The 20622-nt window shown below is 40.8% G+C and overlaps 1 protein-coding gene across 1 annotated transcript in view; it reads right to left on the bottom strand.

Moving 5' to 3' along the window:
• CRADD (CASP2 and RIPK1 domain containing adaptor with death domain) overlaps window positions 1-950 on the bottom strand; it is a 149006-nt gene extending 148056 nt beyond the window's left edge. The window contains exon 1 of the mRNA XM_069490201.1: window positions 861-950. The gene's annotated coding sequence lies outside the window, so the exon portion shown is untranslated. The remainder of the gene's footprint in view (window positions 1-860) is intronic.
• Between the last annotated feature and the right edge of the window lie 19672 nt (window positions 951-20622).

The following is a 20622-nucleotide window of genomic DNA, read 5'->3' as shown; positions in this document are numbered from 1 at the left end:
CCACTGCAGAAACTGCTAATGAAGAGGTTTTGACCATGAACATTTGCAGAACCTGATCAGCAACAGGAATAGGATGCAGAAACCAGCAGGTACCGAGTTTAAAGATCCTTTTCACTAAGAGAAAACCATCATTTTCAAGAAAAATCTTAAGTGTTTGTACCTAGTCTACAATAAACCTTATACAATATACAGACACAGACTCCATTCCTTCCCACCAAGAATTCGGAATCTCCATCACAACACATGCATAGGACATTTAATGGGATTTTTTTCTCAAAAAAACAAAACAAAACAAAACAAAACAACCTCACACCCTAGCATAGGTCAGTAGCACGATTTTAAAGCTTATTTCCACGACCACTGCATCAGTGAGCTGTTGTGTGTAGGCAATGAAGGTTAAGTGGCAGGGAGGAGGGATAGAGGTGGCAGATGGGACTTTAGACACCCACAGGCAGTACAACCACGGCTGGGCGACACCCGATCCTCCCCTTGAAGCCCTCTGTAAAGTTCGGGAGGTGGCAGGTGAGGAGGAGGGTGTCCATATTTGGCTATGAGCGCCCATTGGGAACTTTTTAAAAATCCCCTGCCTCGGCAACTGAAACCCGCGTGTATCACAAACAGGAAGAACTACGGGAGATTTCTGGGGCAACTTGACTGGCTAAAAGGGGGGTGGGGGGGGGGCTGGGAATGATCTTCAGAGCGGACCAAAGGGAGAGCGGGCCACCGGCTCCACCACCGCCACCTTATCCCCAGCCGGGCTCGGAATGCGGCAAGTTGGGGGGCGGGGAAGCCACAGAGGGCCCAGGTTGCAGACTCCACAGAGCGAGACTTTCGAGAAAAGATGGATTCCTGTTACTTACGTCTGCAACCACGTATCTTTGGGAGGGAGGGCAAAACTGCAACCGGAATCCAGACTGTTAGGGAACCTGTACCATAAGCACCATCTTTGTTTAAGGCGAAAGCCCGAAACAGGAAGTAGTGTCGCCATCTTTGTTGAGGGCAGGCACAGGAAGTGCTGTAGCCGTTTTATTGGGTACCCAAGGGTCAGATTGAAGCTTTTTCCGCCATGTTTGCTGTGGGTAAACAATTCAACCGGGATTATTTTAGCAAAGAAGTAATTGGTTTTTGAAAAGATAGACAAATGGCCAACTAACATAAGAAGAAATGCTAAACATCACTAATTATCAGAGAAATGCAAATTAAAACCACAATAAGATATCACCTTAACCCCAACTGCTTGTCTAGGCTTTAAAAAATAAATTTAAAACAAATTTAAATTAAAAAAAAAGATAATCACCCTACCCCTGTCAGAATGGCCATTATTAAAAAGTCAAAAAACAATAGATGTTGCCTTGGATGCAGAGAGCAAGGAAGGCTTATACACTGTTGGGGGGACTGCAAATTAGTACAACCTCTATAGAAAACAGTGTGGCGATTCCTCAAAGAAATAAAAGTAGGCTTACAATTCAACTCAGCAAATCCCACTACTAGGTATCTACCCAAAGGAAATGAAGTCATTTTATCAAAAAGATACTCACACTTAAATGTTTATCGCAGCACAGTTCACAATGGCAAAGACTTTGAATCAACCTAAGTGCCCATCAGTTTATGAATGGATTAAGAAAATGTAATGTGTGTGTGTGTGTGTATACACACACACCATGGAGTATTAGTGACAAAAAGCAATGAAACAATGTCTTTTGCAGCAACTTGGATGGAATTGGACACCATTGTCTCAAGTGAAGTAACTCAGGAATGGAAAAACAAGCACCACCTGTACTCTCTAATAATTGGAAGCTAGGGCACACATGGACACAGAGAGATGTAAAGGTCATAGGAAATCAAGAAGGGGGAGGGATGGGGCGGGGTAAAAACCTACCTATCAGGTATTAATACAATGAACACTATTCTGGTGAAGGGCACACTAAAAGCCCTAACTTAAGCATTATAAAAGGTATCCATGTAGCAAAAACATTTGTACCTCCCTAATATTTTGAAATTTAAAGAAAGGCACAAATTTTTTAAAAAGGAGTAATTGGATCATTGCATTTTAACACAGTAACTCCACCAGGGCCTTGCACACCATTGACATAATAGGCAGCTCAAAAGTCACCCTAAAAAAAAAAAAAAAAAAAAAGTCACCCTAGTAGAGGTCAGCCTTCCTTCCCTTCCCTTACTACTCTTTAAAATGGCAACACATCTGCATTCATCTCCTACATTTCCCATTCCCTTTACCAGCTTTATTTTTATCAATAGCATACCTCACCATCTAACTAAAACTTTTACTGATTCATTTGTTTACCATCTGTTTCCCTCCACTAAAAGTCATTTCTTTACATCAAGCCTTCCTGCCTGCAAGGAGTTTACAAGTCAGTCAGTCTGGATTCCGTTGCTGCATTCAGTGGGCTACTCTAAACAGAAAGGGGTCTGTCAGAGGGAATTGGATACATTCAAAATCATTGGAAAGGCTGGAGAAGGGTTGAAAATCCAAGGATGACTCCCTAGACAACATTGGGTCCTGGCGACAATCAAGAAGATGGAGTCTTCCTGGAAGCCACCATTCCACATCGCCAACCTCCTCCTTACACCATCAGAGCAATTAACTGAACAGTAGAACACTGCTACAGAAAAGCATTAGTCTCCACAGCTGTATTTGCCAACAGCCACAAAACAGCGCCTACAAATCTTACTGTGCTGTGTGCAATTGGTGAGACAAATTTTGCAGGTAGAGAATTAGCAGCATGATGTCTGGGGCATGTAGTTTGTAGCTGTCAAGCTTCTGAAACACAGAAAGGTGTATTAAAAATAAGGAAGGGCTGATACTAAAGACCACTCTACTATATCAACCACATTATCAATTTGGAAAGCAAGGCAAAATGCATGAACCAAATATAGAGACACAAGAATGTCAAATTGAATGTCCTTCCTCAAATTCCTTCGTGAAATGAGGCAGCTGACCAGTAAATACATTCATTGATTCATTTTTAAATCAATTGGATGCTATATACAGAAAGTCATATGCCTGCTAAAAACTGGTTGACAGTATAGAAAAAAAAATCTCCTCAAATATCATTATCAAATATCTACAAAGGTTTTCACAACCAGCATCTCTGGTGGAAGATGAAAATATCTTTGCAAGCAAATCAGTGGAGAGCAATTCTAAACTTCCTCCTCAAAACTTAACAATTTTATCCAGTTTACAGTCTTACTGTGCCACTATACCGTTTAATTACACCATTAGTGACCGTGTTTTTACCTATGCGGCGAGGATTATCATTATAGTCATGCACTGCATAATGGCATTTCAGTCAACAATGGATTGCATGTGTGACAGTGGTCAGAGCAATAGGCTATACCATATAGCCTAGGTGTGTAGCAGGCTATACCATCTAGGTTTGTGTAGGTACACTCTGTTTTGTTCATATTAAGATGCATTTCTCAGAATGTACCCCCTTCCTTAAGCAAAGCATAAATGTGCTGGCATTTTGCATATGTAAAGACTGTGGAATCAGAATGGCCAATTGCCTTAGCCAAAATCTCACAGCTAATGTAGAGCAAAACCTGAATTCTAACCAGGCTCCTCTGATTTCATGCTCTTTCCAGCACGCCACACCGTCCTATCTAGTGAGAGTCTATTATTCCAATGACAGCTAAATAGTACTGGCAAATCATCCTGATGCCACCTCCCGCTCTTCAGTTCCAGGCATCTCTTTACTCCCTTCCTCTTCGTCTTTTGCGCTACAGTTTTTGTCCTTTTCTCTGTGAGGTTTCCCTTCTGTGCGTGGACAAGGGTTAGCAACTTTTTCTATCTTCGTCCAAATAAAGTGCAGACCTCTTGCAACACCACCAATAGTGGAGGATTATAGGTTGAGCACCCCTAATTCAAAAATTTCAAATCAGAAATGCTCCAGAATTGGAAATTTTTTGTGGGAAATTCCACACCTGATCTCACATGATGGGTCGCAGTCAAAACACAGCCGAACCTTTGTTTCATGCACAAAATTATTTAAAATATCATAAAAAATTATCTTCAGGCTATGTGCATAAGGTGTATAGGAAGCATAAATGAATTTCATGTTTAGACATGGGTCTCATCCCCAAGATGTTTCATTATGTATATGCAAATATTCCAAAATCCAAAAAAATCCATAATCTGAAACACTCTGGTCCCAAGCATTTTGGATAAGGGATATTCGATCTATACTAACTTTTTAGAGAGGAAAAATAAGTGTATTTTTCCCAATGTAAACTTTGATAATTTTCAAACATATAGAAACGTTGAAACAAATAGCACAATAAACACCCATACAAAATTGAACATTTCTTGATAAAATTTGAAAAATCTTGAGATGTCCTGAGAACTGGAAGGTGAGCTTTGCTGATGATGTCCAGGAGGAGGCGGAGAGTCAACAGTAAGATCCGCGAGGGTCACAGAAGAGAAGAAAAGAAGGCAAGAGACCACATGAGGAGAGTTAGTGCAGTCACCAAGGGGCGAGACATCCTTATGCAAAACAACGTTGAGGGGCTGGCCATTAAGGATCTGACTTAAATCCGTAAGTTGAAGCTCTTGCCATCAAATTCCTCTTCCTGCAGCAAATGTAGATTAGTGGTCATGCTGCCTCCTAAGCAAACAGGTTGGCTCTGATTGACTAGCCAAATGCCATCACCCAGCCTGTTCCAGGAGCACCCCACCTTAGCATACAGCTTTCTCATCAGCACACGAAAGGTTCTGTTCCACTTGTATAATATCTAAGGCCACAGGGACTTTAAGGAACCAAACACAGATCAGACTCACTCTCACAGGTGGTTACTCCTCCGCTCTGGCCAGTTCCTCTCTGTAGGCTGGAATTGTGCCCCCATAAAGGATTAAGCACCTGTTACCCAGTGCTAACAAATCCAATTTCAAGAAAGACAAATATTTTCCTTTTTCTCTCTCCCCTAGCATGTTTACTTGTATCAAGATATACCCAAGTGAGTTTTCAAAAGAAAGAGTCAAAAAGAACAAATGTAGTATTTTTCTGACTTTCAATTGGTCTTTGGTTTTGCAACCTTCAAAAAATAAATCAAAGGAGTTGAGTATTTTTGGTTCTTCCTGTTTCATTGATGTGAAAATTAAGTCACGGGGAAAACAGATTCTTTTCAAGCGTACTTGGAACATTTACAGAAATAGATCATGAATTAAGTCACAAAGAAACTTTAGTAAATTCCAAGGAATCGATAGCATACAAACTACGTATTCTATGTAAAATTAGAAATTTTAACAAAAGGATAACTTTCATAAATCCTGTAAGTTTGGGAATAAAACAACTCTTAAACTTTTGAGTTAAAAAAAAAAAAAGAAAAGCACACACATCTAACTACTACAGTATAAATAGAAAGAAAAAACACAGTAAAGAAACCTGGCAGACATCACCCTAACACCAAGCAATCAAGGTTAAACATCACCAGTAACAAGTCATGGAGATATCATGTGCTCCAATATGATATGACAAGAAGGGCATATCACCTTCATGATATCCTTCCCCAAAATTCATAACCATAATCTTTTCATAAGGAAACATCAAACAGACTCAAATGGGGAGACATTCTGTAAATTATCTGACAAGTATTCTTCAAAAGTGCCAAGGTCATGAAAGACAAAGAAAGATTGAGAAACTGTCACAGATTGGAGGAGACTAAGGAGATGTGACAGTTTAAAGAAAGGAAGGAGCAAGAGAGGGAGGATGGAAGGAGAAAAGAAGGAGGAAAGGAAGGCTAAGAAGAACTTTCCCATAATCAAGGAGAAATGAAAAATTCTGGGCCTAAATTCCTATTCTCCATTTCATTTTAGTCGTTTTCTTGACATATGCCATAGAATTCCATGTGGTCTCCATTCCCTGTACCCTCCCCAAAAAGATAATGTCAGAATTTGTCAAAACATATATAGATATGTATCCTTGTAACTGTAAATCCTAAAACAAAAAACAAACAAAAAAAGCCTTGGAATATGCAAGTGTCTCCTCTTTCTCTGTAACTTTTAGTAAGGTATTGTGCTGTAAATAATATTATCTACATCATCTGCACTAATCAATTATTATTTTACTAAGTTATGAATTGTAATGATTCCTTTAATTCTCTGCTATCTCATTTTATCTTAGATTAATTATTGCTTATTGTAAAAATTCTGAGACTATTTACAAAAACCTAAGTTGCAAGTCTTTTAAAAGAGCCAAATACATTAGTATGCAAATTATACATACTAATTTAATATTCCAACAATTCTAGAAGTCTGAAATATTATGCTATAGGACTTTAGTGATTGACAAATACTAGGATTATTGCAATTATTTATAATTGACAGCAACAAGTTTTTAATTAAACATTGATTACATGCTAGGTTTAGCTGGGCATAACCTCCTGAAAGAAAGATATAGTCTCTGTCTTCATGGAGCTTGGAGTCCAACGGAGGAGATAAACATAAACAAGGAAACAAATAAAAAGCAATAATTACAAATTGTTATAAGTCCAATAAGGGAAAAGTACTTTGATAGAAAAAGTGGGTGGGGGCTGGGAGAGCAGAGCTGATTTTGATCAAGCCCTCAAAGAAAGCCTCTCTGAGGAGGTGACCTCTCCTGTTTTTCTTCAAAAAGACTGTCGGCCGGGCGTGGTGGCTCACGCCTGTAATCCTAGCACTCTGGGAGGCCGAGGTGGGCGGATCGTTTGAGCTCAGGAGTTCGAGACCAGCCTGAGCAAGAGCGAGACCCCATCTCTACTAAAAATAGAAAGAAATTATATGGACAGCTAAAAATATATATAGAAAAAAATTAGCCGGGCATGGTGGTGCATGCCTGTAGTCCCAGCTACTCGGGAGGCTGAGACAGGAGGATCCCTTGAGCTCAGGAGTTTGAGGTTGCTGTGAGCTAGGCTGACGCCACGGCACTCACTCTAGCCTGGGCAACAGAGTGAGACTCTGTCTCAAAAGAAAAAAAAAAAAAAAAAAGACTGTCAATAGTTATAAAACTGTACTGCACACATTTAAAAGATGGATAAAAAAAGTTTAAGAATTTAAGGTATTAGGACACCTAAAGATATTAGGACATGCTCGAATAAGTTCTTAGTCTCCTGGCATTCGCAGTGAAATGAGAACCCACCATTTGTGTTGTCTAGCTCTCGTATCTCAAAGAAATAAAATACACTGAGTCATTTAAAGGGACTAAGATTTCCCCGGCACTTATTTTAATCAGGAATTTATTATGTGTTCTTTATATAAGGAACATCAGATGAGTTAATATACTCCAATTGTCTTGTGTTATTTTACATACCATACTAAAATGTTCTTCAAATAACATTTCTGATATTAACCTAATATAAAGCAAAAGATAACGCTGTCCAGATAGTGACTTTCTGGTGCTATAACTACATGCACTGACTGAAAGAAACTGGTAAATGAATGCCATTTAGATTCTCTCAAGTATTAAGTAACAATCAAACTTAAGCATTGTGGATGGCAAAATTTAATAGTTAAATTCTCTGCTGAATATCTACTGGGCTAACTTTGCATACCATTGATCGAAGAGCAATCCATACACTTCAGATAGCGGGCATAAAAGGGACTGACAACATTTTGTGGTGAACAAATTAGGAGCTAACCTTCCATTCTTGTTCAGGCAAAGTGACATAGAAGCAGGCTGCACTGGTACCAGGAAAGAGGGCCAAGATGTTTCTCAATGAACAACAACAAAAGTTTGAAACTGTTTAAGAATATGGCCAAGTATTTGGAGACCATAGAATTTGACATCATAAATTACAAAGAAATTATTTTGAAATACCCTCCCCCCCCGACAAAAAAATCCCCACCACCCTTGAGTATTTTCATTACCAACTGGCCACACTGACTACAAAAAGAACTTCACCTTGGGCCCTACAAAGAATTTCTTTCCAAGCAGAATTACATCATCATGGGTCTGCCAGGATGACTTATCAGTAAATGCACCAAGTAGTCGAATGAACTAGGCTTTTATCTGGGGTTATTTAATAAAGTCCATTTAAAAACTAGACAATGACTGCTAAATATAACGATTTGTATTTCAGCATGATTGATACTAGGCTGTTCTTTCTGACAATAATCCACCAAAAGCTTCAGTTGTATCTTAATAAAGCAAATACAGCCATGAGCCCAGAAGAGCATGCTTCCCTTCCTTCCCCTTTGTGCTGATAAGTGGGCACGCATCCAACTCACATACCAGCCATACAGGAAGTATAGAATTTTTAACAAATAGTGGATATTAGTGTGAAACTGGAGACTGTGTTTGATTTAACAGGGGGGAAAAAATAAGCCATTAAAAGTGCTGATGGATTCTCTATGTCTCTTCTCCTTACATAATGGGAATTTGAATGCTGGGATGCTTGGAGTACCGGTTGACTAGCAATATGATATGAGCTGAAATGTGTTTCTCTTTACCCAGAGAAGCTCTCCCACTGTCGAGAAGTAGAAGGGAGGGAAAAGATAGGAGTTATGGGCTGTGGCCTCCTTCACCAAATCTGTGAAGATTTCCCTTAGTGGCCTAAGAACATCAGATGTGCAAAAGGAAAAGGAAACTTCTGAGTGGTTTGTTCTCCCTCCCTGATTTAGACTATTTTTCCTTGGGGCAGACAATTAGTTTTCCATTTTTGTGATCTCTTCCCAAATAATCTAGTACCATTCACACAGTACGTGCTCAATAAATGTTTGACCAATGACATGACTGTCCTGTTGATTTCATTTTACACACAGAGCCTAATATGGTGCCTTGCAGTAGGAACTCAAAAATGTGGGACAAAAGAATGAGCATAAGACCAGTGTATTATAACCAGACATACTTTTGGTCCCCATTTATGTATACTAGAGAATGTGAAAAAGTCAAAAACTCCTATCAGTTTATTTTCATGTGGCTAATTCTACAAGGGTTATATTTTATTGCTGTAAAGTTTTTTTTTTATGAGTCATAGGTACCTGATATTTTAAGAGTACTCCTAGAAACTCTTCTCTTTTCTAACTGCACTCTTTTTCCAAAGCACTGTCATTTAGCCTACTCCATTAAGTATTCCCTAAAAGTAAAAATCTTCCAGATGTTTAGCTCTGACCTTATGTATCCAGTTTTCTACTTGACATTGCCGCTGGAGTTCAATGGGCCACTCAAACTTAATCTTTCCAAAACCAGACTCCTGATTCCTCCTGGCTATCTAAGACCATTCTTCCCATGATGCACATCCTGCGAGCTCAGCAGTACATTATTCAAAACAGCATTTTTAAAGTTAGTTAGTTATTAAATGTCTGAATCGTCTGCCAAATCTGTACAATGATTATGATATGTTTTCTAAGATTCAGCTCTCCAAAGTTAATATTTCTTAACAAAAATTTATTTTTACATATAGAAGGATTGTGTTCTTACAAGGATCAAGTGAGCTAGTGCATGTGATATCTTTTTGAAAAAAATATAAAATATTACACAGAATGTGCACTATCATACAATCACAGAATTCTGGAAATGGAAAAGAACTAGGAAATGTCCCCTAATTTCACAAAAGTTAAAAAATGAAGCACAGAGAGTCAAAGTGACTTGTGATTGCAGGATGACAATCACAATGAAATTACACTGTTTACCAAATTTAATTCTCCATCTGAAACTCAGCCACAGTCTTTTCAACCATTTTACCTGAGTTCATACACATGGTTTCAAACTTTCAAAATAATGCCAAGTTTATGATATTGATGTGCACATATATTAATATTTTCTAGACTTTATATTTTATTTTATTTTATACTTTTCAAGGTTACCAATCTCCCATATGATAAGCAATAGACATCATTTCCCTTTAATGTCTCCAAGAAAAAAAAGGAAATTACTATATACTCTTCATAAATGATCTCTTCAAAAATTAATTGTCACCAATGCAACTATAACATCTGGCACATGCAAACAGAAACAGTTCTACTGATGGACACCATCAGTGGCTACTTTTTTCTGTCATGGTTCTCAACAGGAAGCACTGACATTTGGAAATACGTGAAGATTTTTTTGGTTGTCATAATGACAAGGGAAAGCACCTGGCATTTGGTGTCTGGAGGACAAGGATGTTAAGTGGCCTGTAATCCGAGGGATAGTTCTACATAAAGAACTGTGTCACCCAAAATTCCAACAGCTACCTCAGACAGCAGAAAAATGACTGCAAGTATCTGCCTACTTGAGGTAACTCCTTTTAATTATACATGAAGCATTTTTTGAAATTTGGAACTTAGTCTGTTTGGGCTGCTATAACAGAATGCCATGAACTGGGTGGCTTATAAACAACAGAAATTTAATTTCTCACATTTGTGGAGGCTGGGAAGTTCAAGATCAAGGCCAGCAGATTTGACGTCTGGGGAGGACCCACTTTCGGGCTTATAGATGGCACCTTCTGCCGTGTCCTCACATGGTGGAAGAGGTGAACTAGTTCTCTGGGGCCTCTTTTTAAAAGGGCACTAATCTCATCCCATGAAGGCTCCACCTCATGATCTAATCACCTCCCAAAAAGCCCACTTCCTAATGTCATCACATTAGGGATTAGGTTTCCACATATGAATTTGGGAGTTGGGGGGAGAACACAAACATTCAGACCATAACAGAAACTTTTAAAAATAAAGAAGAAATTTATCAAAATGGCCAAGAGTTTGTAATAAACATGGTGGAATTTACTAAATATTTAACATTAAATATAGTTTCAACATTTCTGGCAACATAGTGGAGGAGAGATCCTGAAACCTAATGCTACACAATGTTAAAAATGGAAGATAAAATATAAAAGTTACTCTTCTATGAACAGAGGATCCTACAGAAAAATCAGGAAATTCTCTGAGGCCATAGCTAAAGTGGGTACATGAGTCCAGGGAGGTGACTGAGCCTTGTAGCACCAGATAGACCCACTTACAGATTATAGGGCTAGACATTCAGCAGAGGTGAGGAGGTGGGGAGGTAGTCACGGGGAGGGGAAGGCCAGAGACAAAGCCTTAGACCTGTGGAGGATGGGGAGCTACATTGGAGACCATCCTGCATAAAGCCAGGATATGCAAAGGACTGTACCCTCCGAAAAAAGGTTAATGAGGAAAATAAAACTCAAAAAAATACTGTCTGGGGAATGGACATGCTTGAAGCTCAGACTCGGGGGGATGAGGGGGACATAGGCAATATATATAACCTGAACTTTTGTACCCCCATAATAAGCTGAAATAAAATAAATAAATAAAATAACATAAAATAAAATGAAAAAAAATATATGTATATGGACAACAAAAAGTTAGAAGAGGTTAGGTATACAATAGCTTTCTTTCTTTGCTCTCCACTCTTTTGCCATTGCCTCCTGCTGGCTGAACCAACTGGAAGTCAGACAGGACACTCAGTGTGCAGAGCAGGGCAGGGGAAAGAGAAGGAACAAATTCAAGGACAAGCAGACCCAGAACCTGCACAGCCAGTTGCTATGATAAGGCACCTGTATGTGAATTATCTCATTTAATCTTCACAACAGGCAGATCCTACTGTATCCCCTGGAGTAAATTGGATATTAGCAAAATCTCTTCTAAGTATCTCTTCTAAGAAGATAGCCAGTAATGGTGGCACTGGGCTATAACCCCAGGTTGGCCTGACTGCAGACCCTGCCTTCTTAACCATGTTTCTGTATTGACAAAACAATGGTTCAATTCTAGTGTTGACTCACTGTGTCTTCTCAGTGGGTTTTGGGGAAAAGCCTAACTCAAGTGTGGTCTTCCTCTGCATTGACACAGTTCTGCTTCTTTTTCTCATACCTTATATCTCTACATGGGTCCTTGTCTGGCTAATCTCTATTCATGTCACAGCATTTTCCATCTCTGTCAGCAATGGTTTAAAATGCAGGGTTATCTATTGCTGCACAACAAACTGTCCCAAAATGTAGTGGCTTAAAACAATAACCATTTTTATTACATTTCATGACTTTGCAGGTTGGAAATTTGGTCAGGGCTTAGCTGGGCGATTCTTCTGCTTGATGTGGTGTTAATTGGGGTCACTTGGTGATATTCATCTGATGGCTTGTCTGGCTTTCTTCCCAAGCTTGACTTCTCAACAGGGACAACTGAAAGCCTGGGCCCAGCAGGACTTCTCTCCTCCTCCATGTAGTCTCAGGGCACTTCTCCTGTCCTCTCCAGCAGGGTGGTCAATGTCTTACTTGGCAGCTCAGGGCTCCAAGAGACCCAGGCAGAAGCTGCCAGTCTTCTTGTGAGCCAAGGCCTGAAACTGCACAGAGTCCCTCTGTCACACTCTACTGGTTACAGCAGTCACAGCCCAGATCCAGCAAGAAGGGAAATAGACTCCACATCTCAATGGGAGGAATGTCAAAGAATTTACAGTCATCTTTAATCTGTCACAGATACAGAAACTTCATTAGCCATATTTTTATAGCTTTAGCTATTTGTGTTCATATTTCCTATTACTTTATTTAATTTCTAAACTTCAAGAAATGTCTCTCTCCTTCATTCTGCATAAGCCTATTATAGCTGACTAGGCAAAATACCACAAATTTATTACAAACAGCTGTTTGTAAGGCCTACCATAATGCATGGCCCATAGTAGTCATCCAGTGAATACTAGATGGACAAATCACCATATGAGGTAGTGCCCTTTTTTATTGTATGGAAACAATTGGAAAATGTATTGGGGTTCTCTGGAGAAACAGAAAAAATAGGAGATAGATGATATAGATCAGATATTGACATAGACATATGAGAGGGGATTTGTGAGAGGATTGGCTCATGCAATTAGAGAGATTGAGAAGTCCCGTCACAGGCCATCTGCAAGCTGGAGACCCTGGAATGCTGGCAGGGTGGCTCAGTCTAAGTCCAAAGGCCTCAGAACCGAGAAGCCAATAGTGTAACTCTCAGTCTGAGGCTGAAGCCCTGAGAACTCAGGAGGCTGCTGGTATAAGTCCCAACATCCAAAGACCAGAAGTGGGAGTTGTTGTCCGAGGACAGGATAGGAAGAGTGTATCCCATCTCTAGCAGATAGATTGACACAACTCCCTTTTCTCTGACATGGTTCTCTGTGGGCCCCCAGCAGCTTGGATGGTGCCCACTCATACTGAGGGCAGATCTTCCCTACCTAGTCCACTCTGGCTCACACGCTAATCTCCTCTGGACGTGTCCTCACAGACACACCCCAAATTAATACTCTACCAGGTTTCTAGGAATTCCTTAATGCAGTCAAGAAGACACCTAAAATTAAGCATCACAGGAGGTGTTTATAGACAGCTCCCGTTTTGGCAGGAAGTAGTGAGGTCTGCTATGAAGCATCTCCTCCACTTCACATGCTATTTGCTCAATGCTCACTGTCTGAGTTACCTCTACAAATTTCTTCCCCACCTCAAAATGGGTTAGCAGTTCCACAGTGGTTCAAATGGTCCGCTAGTACCAAACTGGATGGAACTCATTACTCTCTACTTTTATGTCTCACGCCATGATCATGATCCTCTAAGTCAGTGGTTCTCAAACTTTGAACTACATCAGAATCACCTGGGGGCGTTGGGGAGGGGGGCTCCAGAAAGCAGAGCCCTGGGCCCCAGCTCCAGAGTTTCTGACTCAGTAGGATGAGGCTCAAGAATTTGCATTTCTAACAGGTTCCCAGATGAACCTGGGAACTACTATTTTAAGTTATGCCAATAAACAACATATTTCCATCAATATTGAAATTACTTGAGATGGATTTCCATAATCTTGGATTAAAACTAGAACACAGGGATTGGTGACTTCTAATCGAGATGTCAGATTCATGCCTTCCATAAAATTCATTATCTGAAACCTTTGTGTTGAACTGCTTCATTTAGAAATTACAACTATGAGCTATTGTCGGAGATTCCCATGAAAATTAGTTACCAACTGCTGATTAGTGCTTTGGAAAATAATTAGCATTAGTGTTGTAGGTAAGATTCTGTTAAGTGTTTTTCATTTAATAATTCTTCATTATACTGCACAAAGGAGAATTTTTTTTGCTCTTGTGTAGTCCAGACCTGGTTCTGTTGCTTAGCAATGAGCTCCGTACCATTGCAGTCTTGTGTTTTCCTCTTCAAAAAAAGAACAGTGTGCCACAGAGACTTTTTAACTTTACCACTGTGCTCCCGTAAAGAAGGATTCATAATCGTTTTATATTTAATCCAGCAGACTAAAAATTCTCAAGATGAGAAGCTTTCTTTCAGGAGGTTGAAAAGGCACTGTGCTCTTTCTTCAAAGCGAAGCTCTATGATTTCCAATCATTGAAGTAAGTTCTGGAAGGATTCACCTTTCTGACAAAGATCCATCTATCAGTTCATGCGGATGCCTCATCCATAATCAGCTGTGGGCTGGGCAAGGGGAGGATTCAAAAGACATGTAAAAGAATACCTGTGGACACATTTTATATGCTGTACAGCAGCAGGTTTAGATATTATTAAGACAGTGTCTCCTGTGGAAGACCTGTGATGCACGAGAAAGATAAGATTAACCTAGAAGAAATAGTCGCAAACTGTGTAAGACAACATGCAGTTAGCTCAATTACGAAGCACTCAATGAAAAGCCTTTTAAGAATTCAGAGCGGGTAGAAACTAATAAGAAGAAGGGCTGGCATTTATCAAGTGCCTCCTGTATGCTAGGCTCTTCAAATGCATTATCTCATCAATAGTCACAACAGTCCTGTGAAGTCGGAATTATTATTATCCTCATTTTCAGATTAGGATGGCAAGTCTTAAAGGTTAGCTTGCTAGTAAACAAACCCAGGTCTGGGTTAAGGAAAGGAGCACATCAAGGAATGTGGCTGGATAGAGACCCACCCACTATGTTGTCCTTTCCCTAGGGTGTCTTTGCATTATTCGTAAACACAGGGCTGAATTCCAGTCCTCATGGTCCTCAGGGAAAAGGCCTAAGCTTTAATTCATGCTTATAAACCTTTGTGAATACCTATCCTTTCCGCCAACAGGAAGTCCCCTGGGACACAGATAAAGGAAGAACGATTTCTTTTTATATTGTCTTTGAACAACGAGTTCAGTAGAGTGATACGTGATTTGCATAAAAGTATGTTGACCTACGAAAATGCACACCCTGTTTTCATAACAGCAGAATCACATCAACCTTCTAGATATGGATTAGTTAGCATTTCTGTCCAAACAATCTTTCTCCTTGATTGCATTCGTAACACCCTGTGTCTCTGCCGATGAACGTTTTTGATTCAACTATTTCTTGAATTTTACCTCCAACCCTGTCGTAAAGTGCTCCAGACTCTCCAAATAACAATACCTGGATATAATTCCACCCCAGACACCCTGCCCCAAGTCCTCATACGCACTTAGGAAAACACAAGATAAGCAGTCATGTTTTCCAGGAGCCTTTTGAAACAAAAGGTAAGACTGGCTGGGTGCCCTCACTACCAGACTTGGGGTGGGGGGTGTGTTGTATTTTTTTATGAGATGGCCATTCAGGTACAGCCACAGGAGAGACCCAGGAAAACAAATGTTATTATACTTACGAGTCCTGGAGACAAAAGGCACACCATGCCCCACAGGGCCATGTGGGAAAGACACCAGGGTAGTCAAGAGGCAGAAGACAGGACCTAGAGGAAAACATTAGGCCACTGCCTAGTGCCTATTGGGGAAGGAAAGGCAAGACAGGGCAGGGTGAATGGTTTAGGATTGGCAAGTCTGGAGAATTTCAGTGGGCTCTAAACTATAGAGATGGTCCTTATTGCCTGGTACATGAATATTTTCTCCTGGGTTGTAAGGGCCACACAGAGAAGGTGTGGCTCTGGAATGGTTAGTTTGCACACCAAAGACATGCTCCTGCCCCAGCCTTTTGCAGCCTCTAAGAATTGGCTAGCCTTGGAAGAGGCAGTCACTCCCCAGCCAGAAAGAGGCAGTCGCTCCCCAGCTATTTTGTCAGATGTCAAAATATCAAAATATACAGAAAATTAAAAACGTATACAACACAAGGGAGATTGTCAGGGCAAAACACCAACCCCAGGCCCACAACTTTGTCAATTACCTTAAAATGTCTCTGAAAATTTTGTGAAAAGTAGAGGGAAAAGAACATGAGAGGTTAATATCTAAACCAACTACTAGCCCTGGGCTAATAATGAGTCCTGAGGTTCTAGAACTGTTTCTGCCCAGGTCTCGAGGCTTTCAGAGTCCAATGTGAGGGACAAGGATGAAAACCATCTAATATTATCTACCGCTGTCAAGGATGCAGTGAAATGAGAACTTTCTTGCTCAGCCAGTGGGTGAGCCCATCGCTAGGATCCCTTTGCGGAGCAGTTTGGCACATTTGGCACATAGCACATTCCGTCCCAGAGACGCTCTGTCACGTGCGCACTGCAACTCCCACGCAGAAATGTTCATTGCAGGCTGGGGGCAGTGGCTCATGCCTGTAATCCCAGCACTGGGGGAGGCTGAGGCAGGGAGACCACTTGAGGCCAGGAGTTTGAGGTTGCAGTGAGCTATGATCGAGCCACTGCACACCAGCCTAGGCGACAGAGCAAGACCCTGTCTCAAAAAAAAAAAAAAAAAAAAAAAAAGTTTGATGCAGCATTGTTTGTAATAGTGAACAACTGGAAACAATTTCTTGGGAGTAAACTGGTCCTACATAGTAAGATAGAGAGATCTCAAAAACACAATGTTGCATGAGAATAAAAGCAAGTTACAGAACAATAAGTATTACAAGATACCACTGTATAAATCTTAAAAAACAAACAAACTCACATACAAAAATATCTGCCTTGTTTATGAATACTATGTATACAGGTAAAAGTAGTTTTCAAAGGGCCTGGAAGAATATTTACCAAATTCCTGGTAGTGGCTGCCTCTGGTGAAGGGAGTGTGGAATTTGATCAGCAAAGTGCTTCCCAAAGGGACTACCACCTTACCTAAAATGTTTTAGTTCTATTATTTAAAACAAAAAACAAAGAAACTTTGAAGAGGAAAGGCAAAATGTTAACAATGAGTGGCTTTGGAATGAACTGATATGTATTAATATTATAGTATTCTATGTGCTTTTCTATATTTTAGAATACAGGCTTAATTTTTTTTTAAAAGGAGAGCTAAATAACTTTTATTTATTTATTTTTTTTTGAAGAGGATCTTACTCTGTTGCTTGTGCAGTGGCTCAATCTTAGCTCACTCTCTTCAAACTCCTGGGCTTAAGCGATCCTCCTGCCTCAGCTGGGACTACAGGCACGTGCCACCACACCCAGCTAATTTTTCTATTATTTGTAGAGATGGGGGTCTTGCTCTTGCTCAGGCTGGTCTTGAACTCCTAGCCTCAAGTAATCCTCCCACGTGCTCGGCCTCCCGGAGTGCTAGGATTGCAGGCGTGAGCCACCGTGCCAGGCCTATAAATAATTTTTAATGTTCTTTCCAGCTTTGAATTTTAGAGTTAGGCGATTAGGAATGTCCTGCATTTCCACGACAGACTGAAGACTCACCTAACTTTGGTCTGGCCTCAGCATTCCCACCAAAACAAAAGGTTGAACTTCAGTAAATCCTTACTGTCCCCTCTGGCAGGGCCAGCTTCATGAGCCCTGGGTTCAGAGGGCCCCATACTTGGTTTAATGCTCTGCCATCACTGTCTTGAATTTCTGAATAATTTTATCTTTGATTGTGTTTTGTAAGTGAAGTCCAAAGGCAGTGGAGTGTGAGTGTGAGCAGAGGAGATATGCACAGTATGTGTGCCCTAGTTCCTCACTATCTACTCACAGAGAATTTTGTGTTTTAATTTTAATAGACAGGTCCTACTATGTTGCCCAAGCTGGACTCGAACTCCTGGGCTCAAGCAATCTTCCCATCTCAGCCTCCCAAGTAGCTGGGACTACAGGGGCACAACACACACCTGGCTCATGTGAAATTTTAAATCCATGATGTGTGGGAATTCAGCAAGACTCAAAGCCAGTATAAGATAGTGTGTTATGGAAGCTGCCGGATTCCATAGAGTGTTGGTAGAAAGTGTGCATAATAAGAAGTGGAATAAAAACAATTGGGTTAGTTTAGTTCTGTGCTTCATTTCCACTGTTATGTTAAGAACAAGACACACATGTGTGTATGAGCTGCAAAATACTGATTGTGCAATTTCTGTGATTCCAGATGAGTTAAATGCTTTTATATTGGCATTGAAAAACTGACATTGCACAATATGAAGAGGAACGGCAAGATTTATGCTAATAATTCAAAGAAAGAAAGGAAATGGCCTTATGTTTTCATATGTTTGCTGGTACTCTTTTCTTGCTTTTTGGACAAGGGGATGTGAATTTCCATTTTGCACTGGGCCCCACAAATAATATAACTGACCCTGCCCTCTGGCTTTTACATCTGGTATGCCTAAAAGAAATTGTCATCAAGTGACTGGATGGTTGCCTGGACAGTCAGGAATGTTAATTTTATGTGTCAACTTGACTAGGCTAAGGGATGCCCACATAGCTGGTAAAACATTATTTCTGGGTGTGTCTTTAAGGGTGTTTCTGGAAGAGATTAGCATTTGAATCAGTAGATTGAGTAAAGCAGATGGTTCTCACTAATGTGGGTGGACATCATCCAATTTGTTGAGGGCTTGAATAGAACAAAAGGATGGAAGAAGGGTGAATCTGCTCTCTCTTCTTGAGCTGAAACATTCATTTTCTCCTGCCCTTGGACATAGGACCTCCTGGTTCTCAGGCCTTCAGACTTGACTGGGAGTTACACCATCACCTTTCCTGGTTCTGCAGCTTGCAGATGGCAGAGACTTCTTGGAAGATTTCTTGGCCTCTATAATCATGTGAACCAATTCCCATAATCTCTCTCTCTCTCTGTCTCTCTCTCTCTTTATAGCTATATATCTATATAAGATATATATTTAGATACATAGATATAGATATAGATATAGATATATCTTATTGGTTCTGCTTCTCTGGAGAACCTTGACTAACTCAATGGCCCCTGTGCACCAAAGCCAAGGACAACCTGGAGCCCAATCTCACTAAAGCCTGCTTTTCTGTGTTCCCAAGAGCTCAGAATTGTCTGGTAACTACATAGAGGTGGCTTTTGACCCATGTGGACATCACTTTGAGATAAACAGGGGTGCAGAAACATTGCAGGAATGTGAGTGAGGCACCTGCCTTCACCCAGGAGAGACAATGGTTAAGTGCCCAGGCTCTGGAGACTGCCTAGATTGGAATCCTTCCTCCACCACTTAAAAACCATATGACCTTGGGCAAATAAAGTAATTCCTTGGTGCCTCAGTTTCCTCATCTGTAAAATGGGCTAATAGTGGAGTGTACCTCATAGGGTTGGTGTGAGGATTTAGTGTGCTGTGCCAGGTATGTAGGTAGCCTTCAATAGATATTAGCCATGATATGCATAGCAGGGCCACTCTTCACACTGAGGTCTTCAGTTCCTAAAGGGGCGAGCATGTGAGGCAATAATAGGAGCCGGGGTGGGGTTCAAGTCCAGCTCTGTGGGTGTCTAGTCTTGGGTCCAGCAGGTGTTTTAACTTGTCTAAAAATGGGGACAATGCCTGTGTTAACTTGCTTATCGTGAGCTGCATGGGAGATAACCTAGAGGAGCTGCTTGTGGATTCCCTTACCTCCATCTTCTCTTCAACTGAAGACCCACTAGTACCCCGTAGGCCTATCTCCAGCCGTCCTAAAGAGTGGGAAGGGCAGGGCATTTTAATCTTCCATGTGTTCCTCAGAAATGTCAGGAAAGCTGGCTGCTAGCAAGTTAAAGAAGGGTAAGGGAGGTGCTGTAAGCTGTGTTCTGTTCCTCAAGGGGACAGGGAAGGAGAGCAAAGCCATGCAGAAGCTCTAGGTGGTGGAAATGGAAGAGAACCATGAGGCCCTGGTGTGTGTAAAGGAAAGGAAAGGCAGCAAAAGGGGCATCAAGTCAGGGCAAAAACATACCCTTGGGTTTAAATGGCCAGAAGATCACCTTTCCATCCTCTAAAATCCCTAATCTGAATTTCAGCCCTCAAGACCCCATCTAATGGAAACTCGAGCCAAGAAGGTCACCATCAACAGCTGGTAGAAAGCCCTAAAAAATAAGGACAAAATAAAATGGAGGCCCCAGTAAGGAGAGACTAAAACCACCATCCCAAATTGGAGCTCAGAACCCATCTCCCCAACAATGTTACGTGTGCAGGTTAACTTCTCTGGAAGACTTGACTCCAGCTTTGGTCACTGTGCTGTAATCATCTTACGGTCTGCTTCTTCCATCAGTTTCCACAGAGCCTGGCACAGAACCAAGTGCATAGTAGGCATCTAATAATATTTAATGAGTAAATAAGTGGAGAAATGGATGTCTGAGTATCTATGAAATGGCACCAGTAATGGTCCTAGGAAAAGCCTTCCATGATAGGAACAAAGTTCCCAATGGTGAACTGCAGTTTGTTTGAGGTGTTGCCTTGGCCGGCCATGTATGGTTGTACAGACTGTTCACTGCACAAAGACACCTGGCTAATGAGGTAAGAGAGACTTGAAATCCTGCTTGTACTCCCCTTGCCAAACTGTGAGCCTGACCTAGGGCTTTGTTCTTCATGGCACACAAAGACTCTGAATGAACTAGCAATGCCCTACTTGGTCCTTGTTTGTCTCACTGGGTTTATTAGCTATTTTCTTC

The sequence above is a fragment of the Eulemur rufifrons genome, chromosome 16 (genome assembly GCF_041146395.1).
Source record: "Eulemur rufifrons isolate Redbay chromosome 16, OSU_ERuf_1, whole genome shotgun sequence".
Classification (NCBI taxonomy): domain Eukaryota; kingdom Metazoa; phylum Chordata; class Mammalia; order Primates; family Lemuridae; genus Eulemur; species Eulemur rufifrons.
This window is presented reverse-complemented; position numbering and strand designations above follow the sequence as displayed.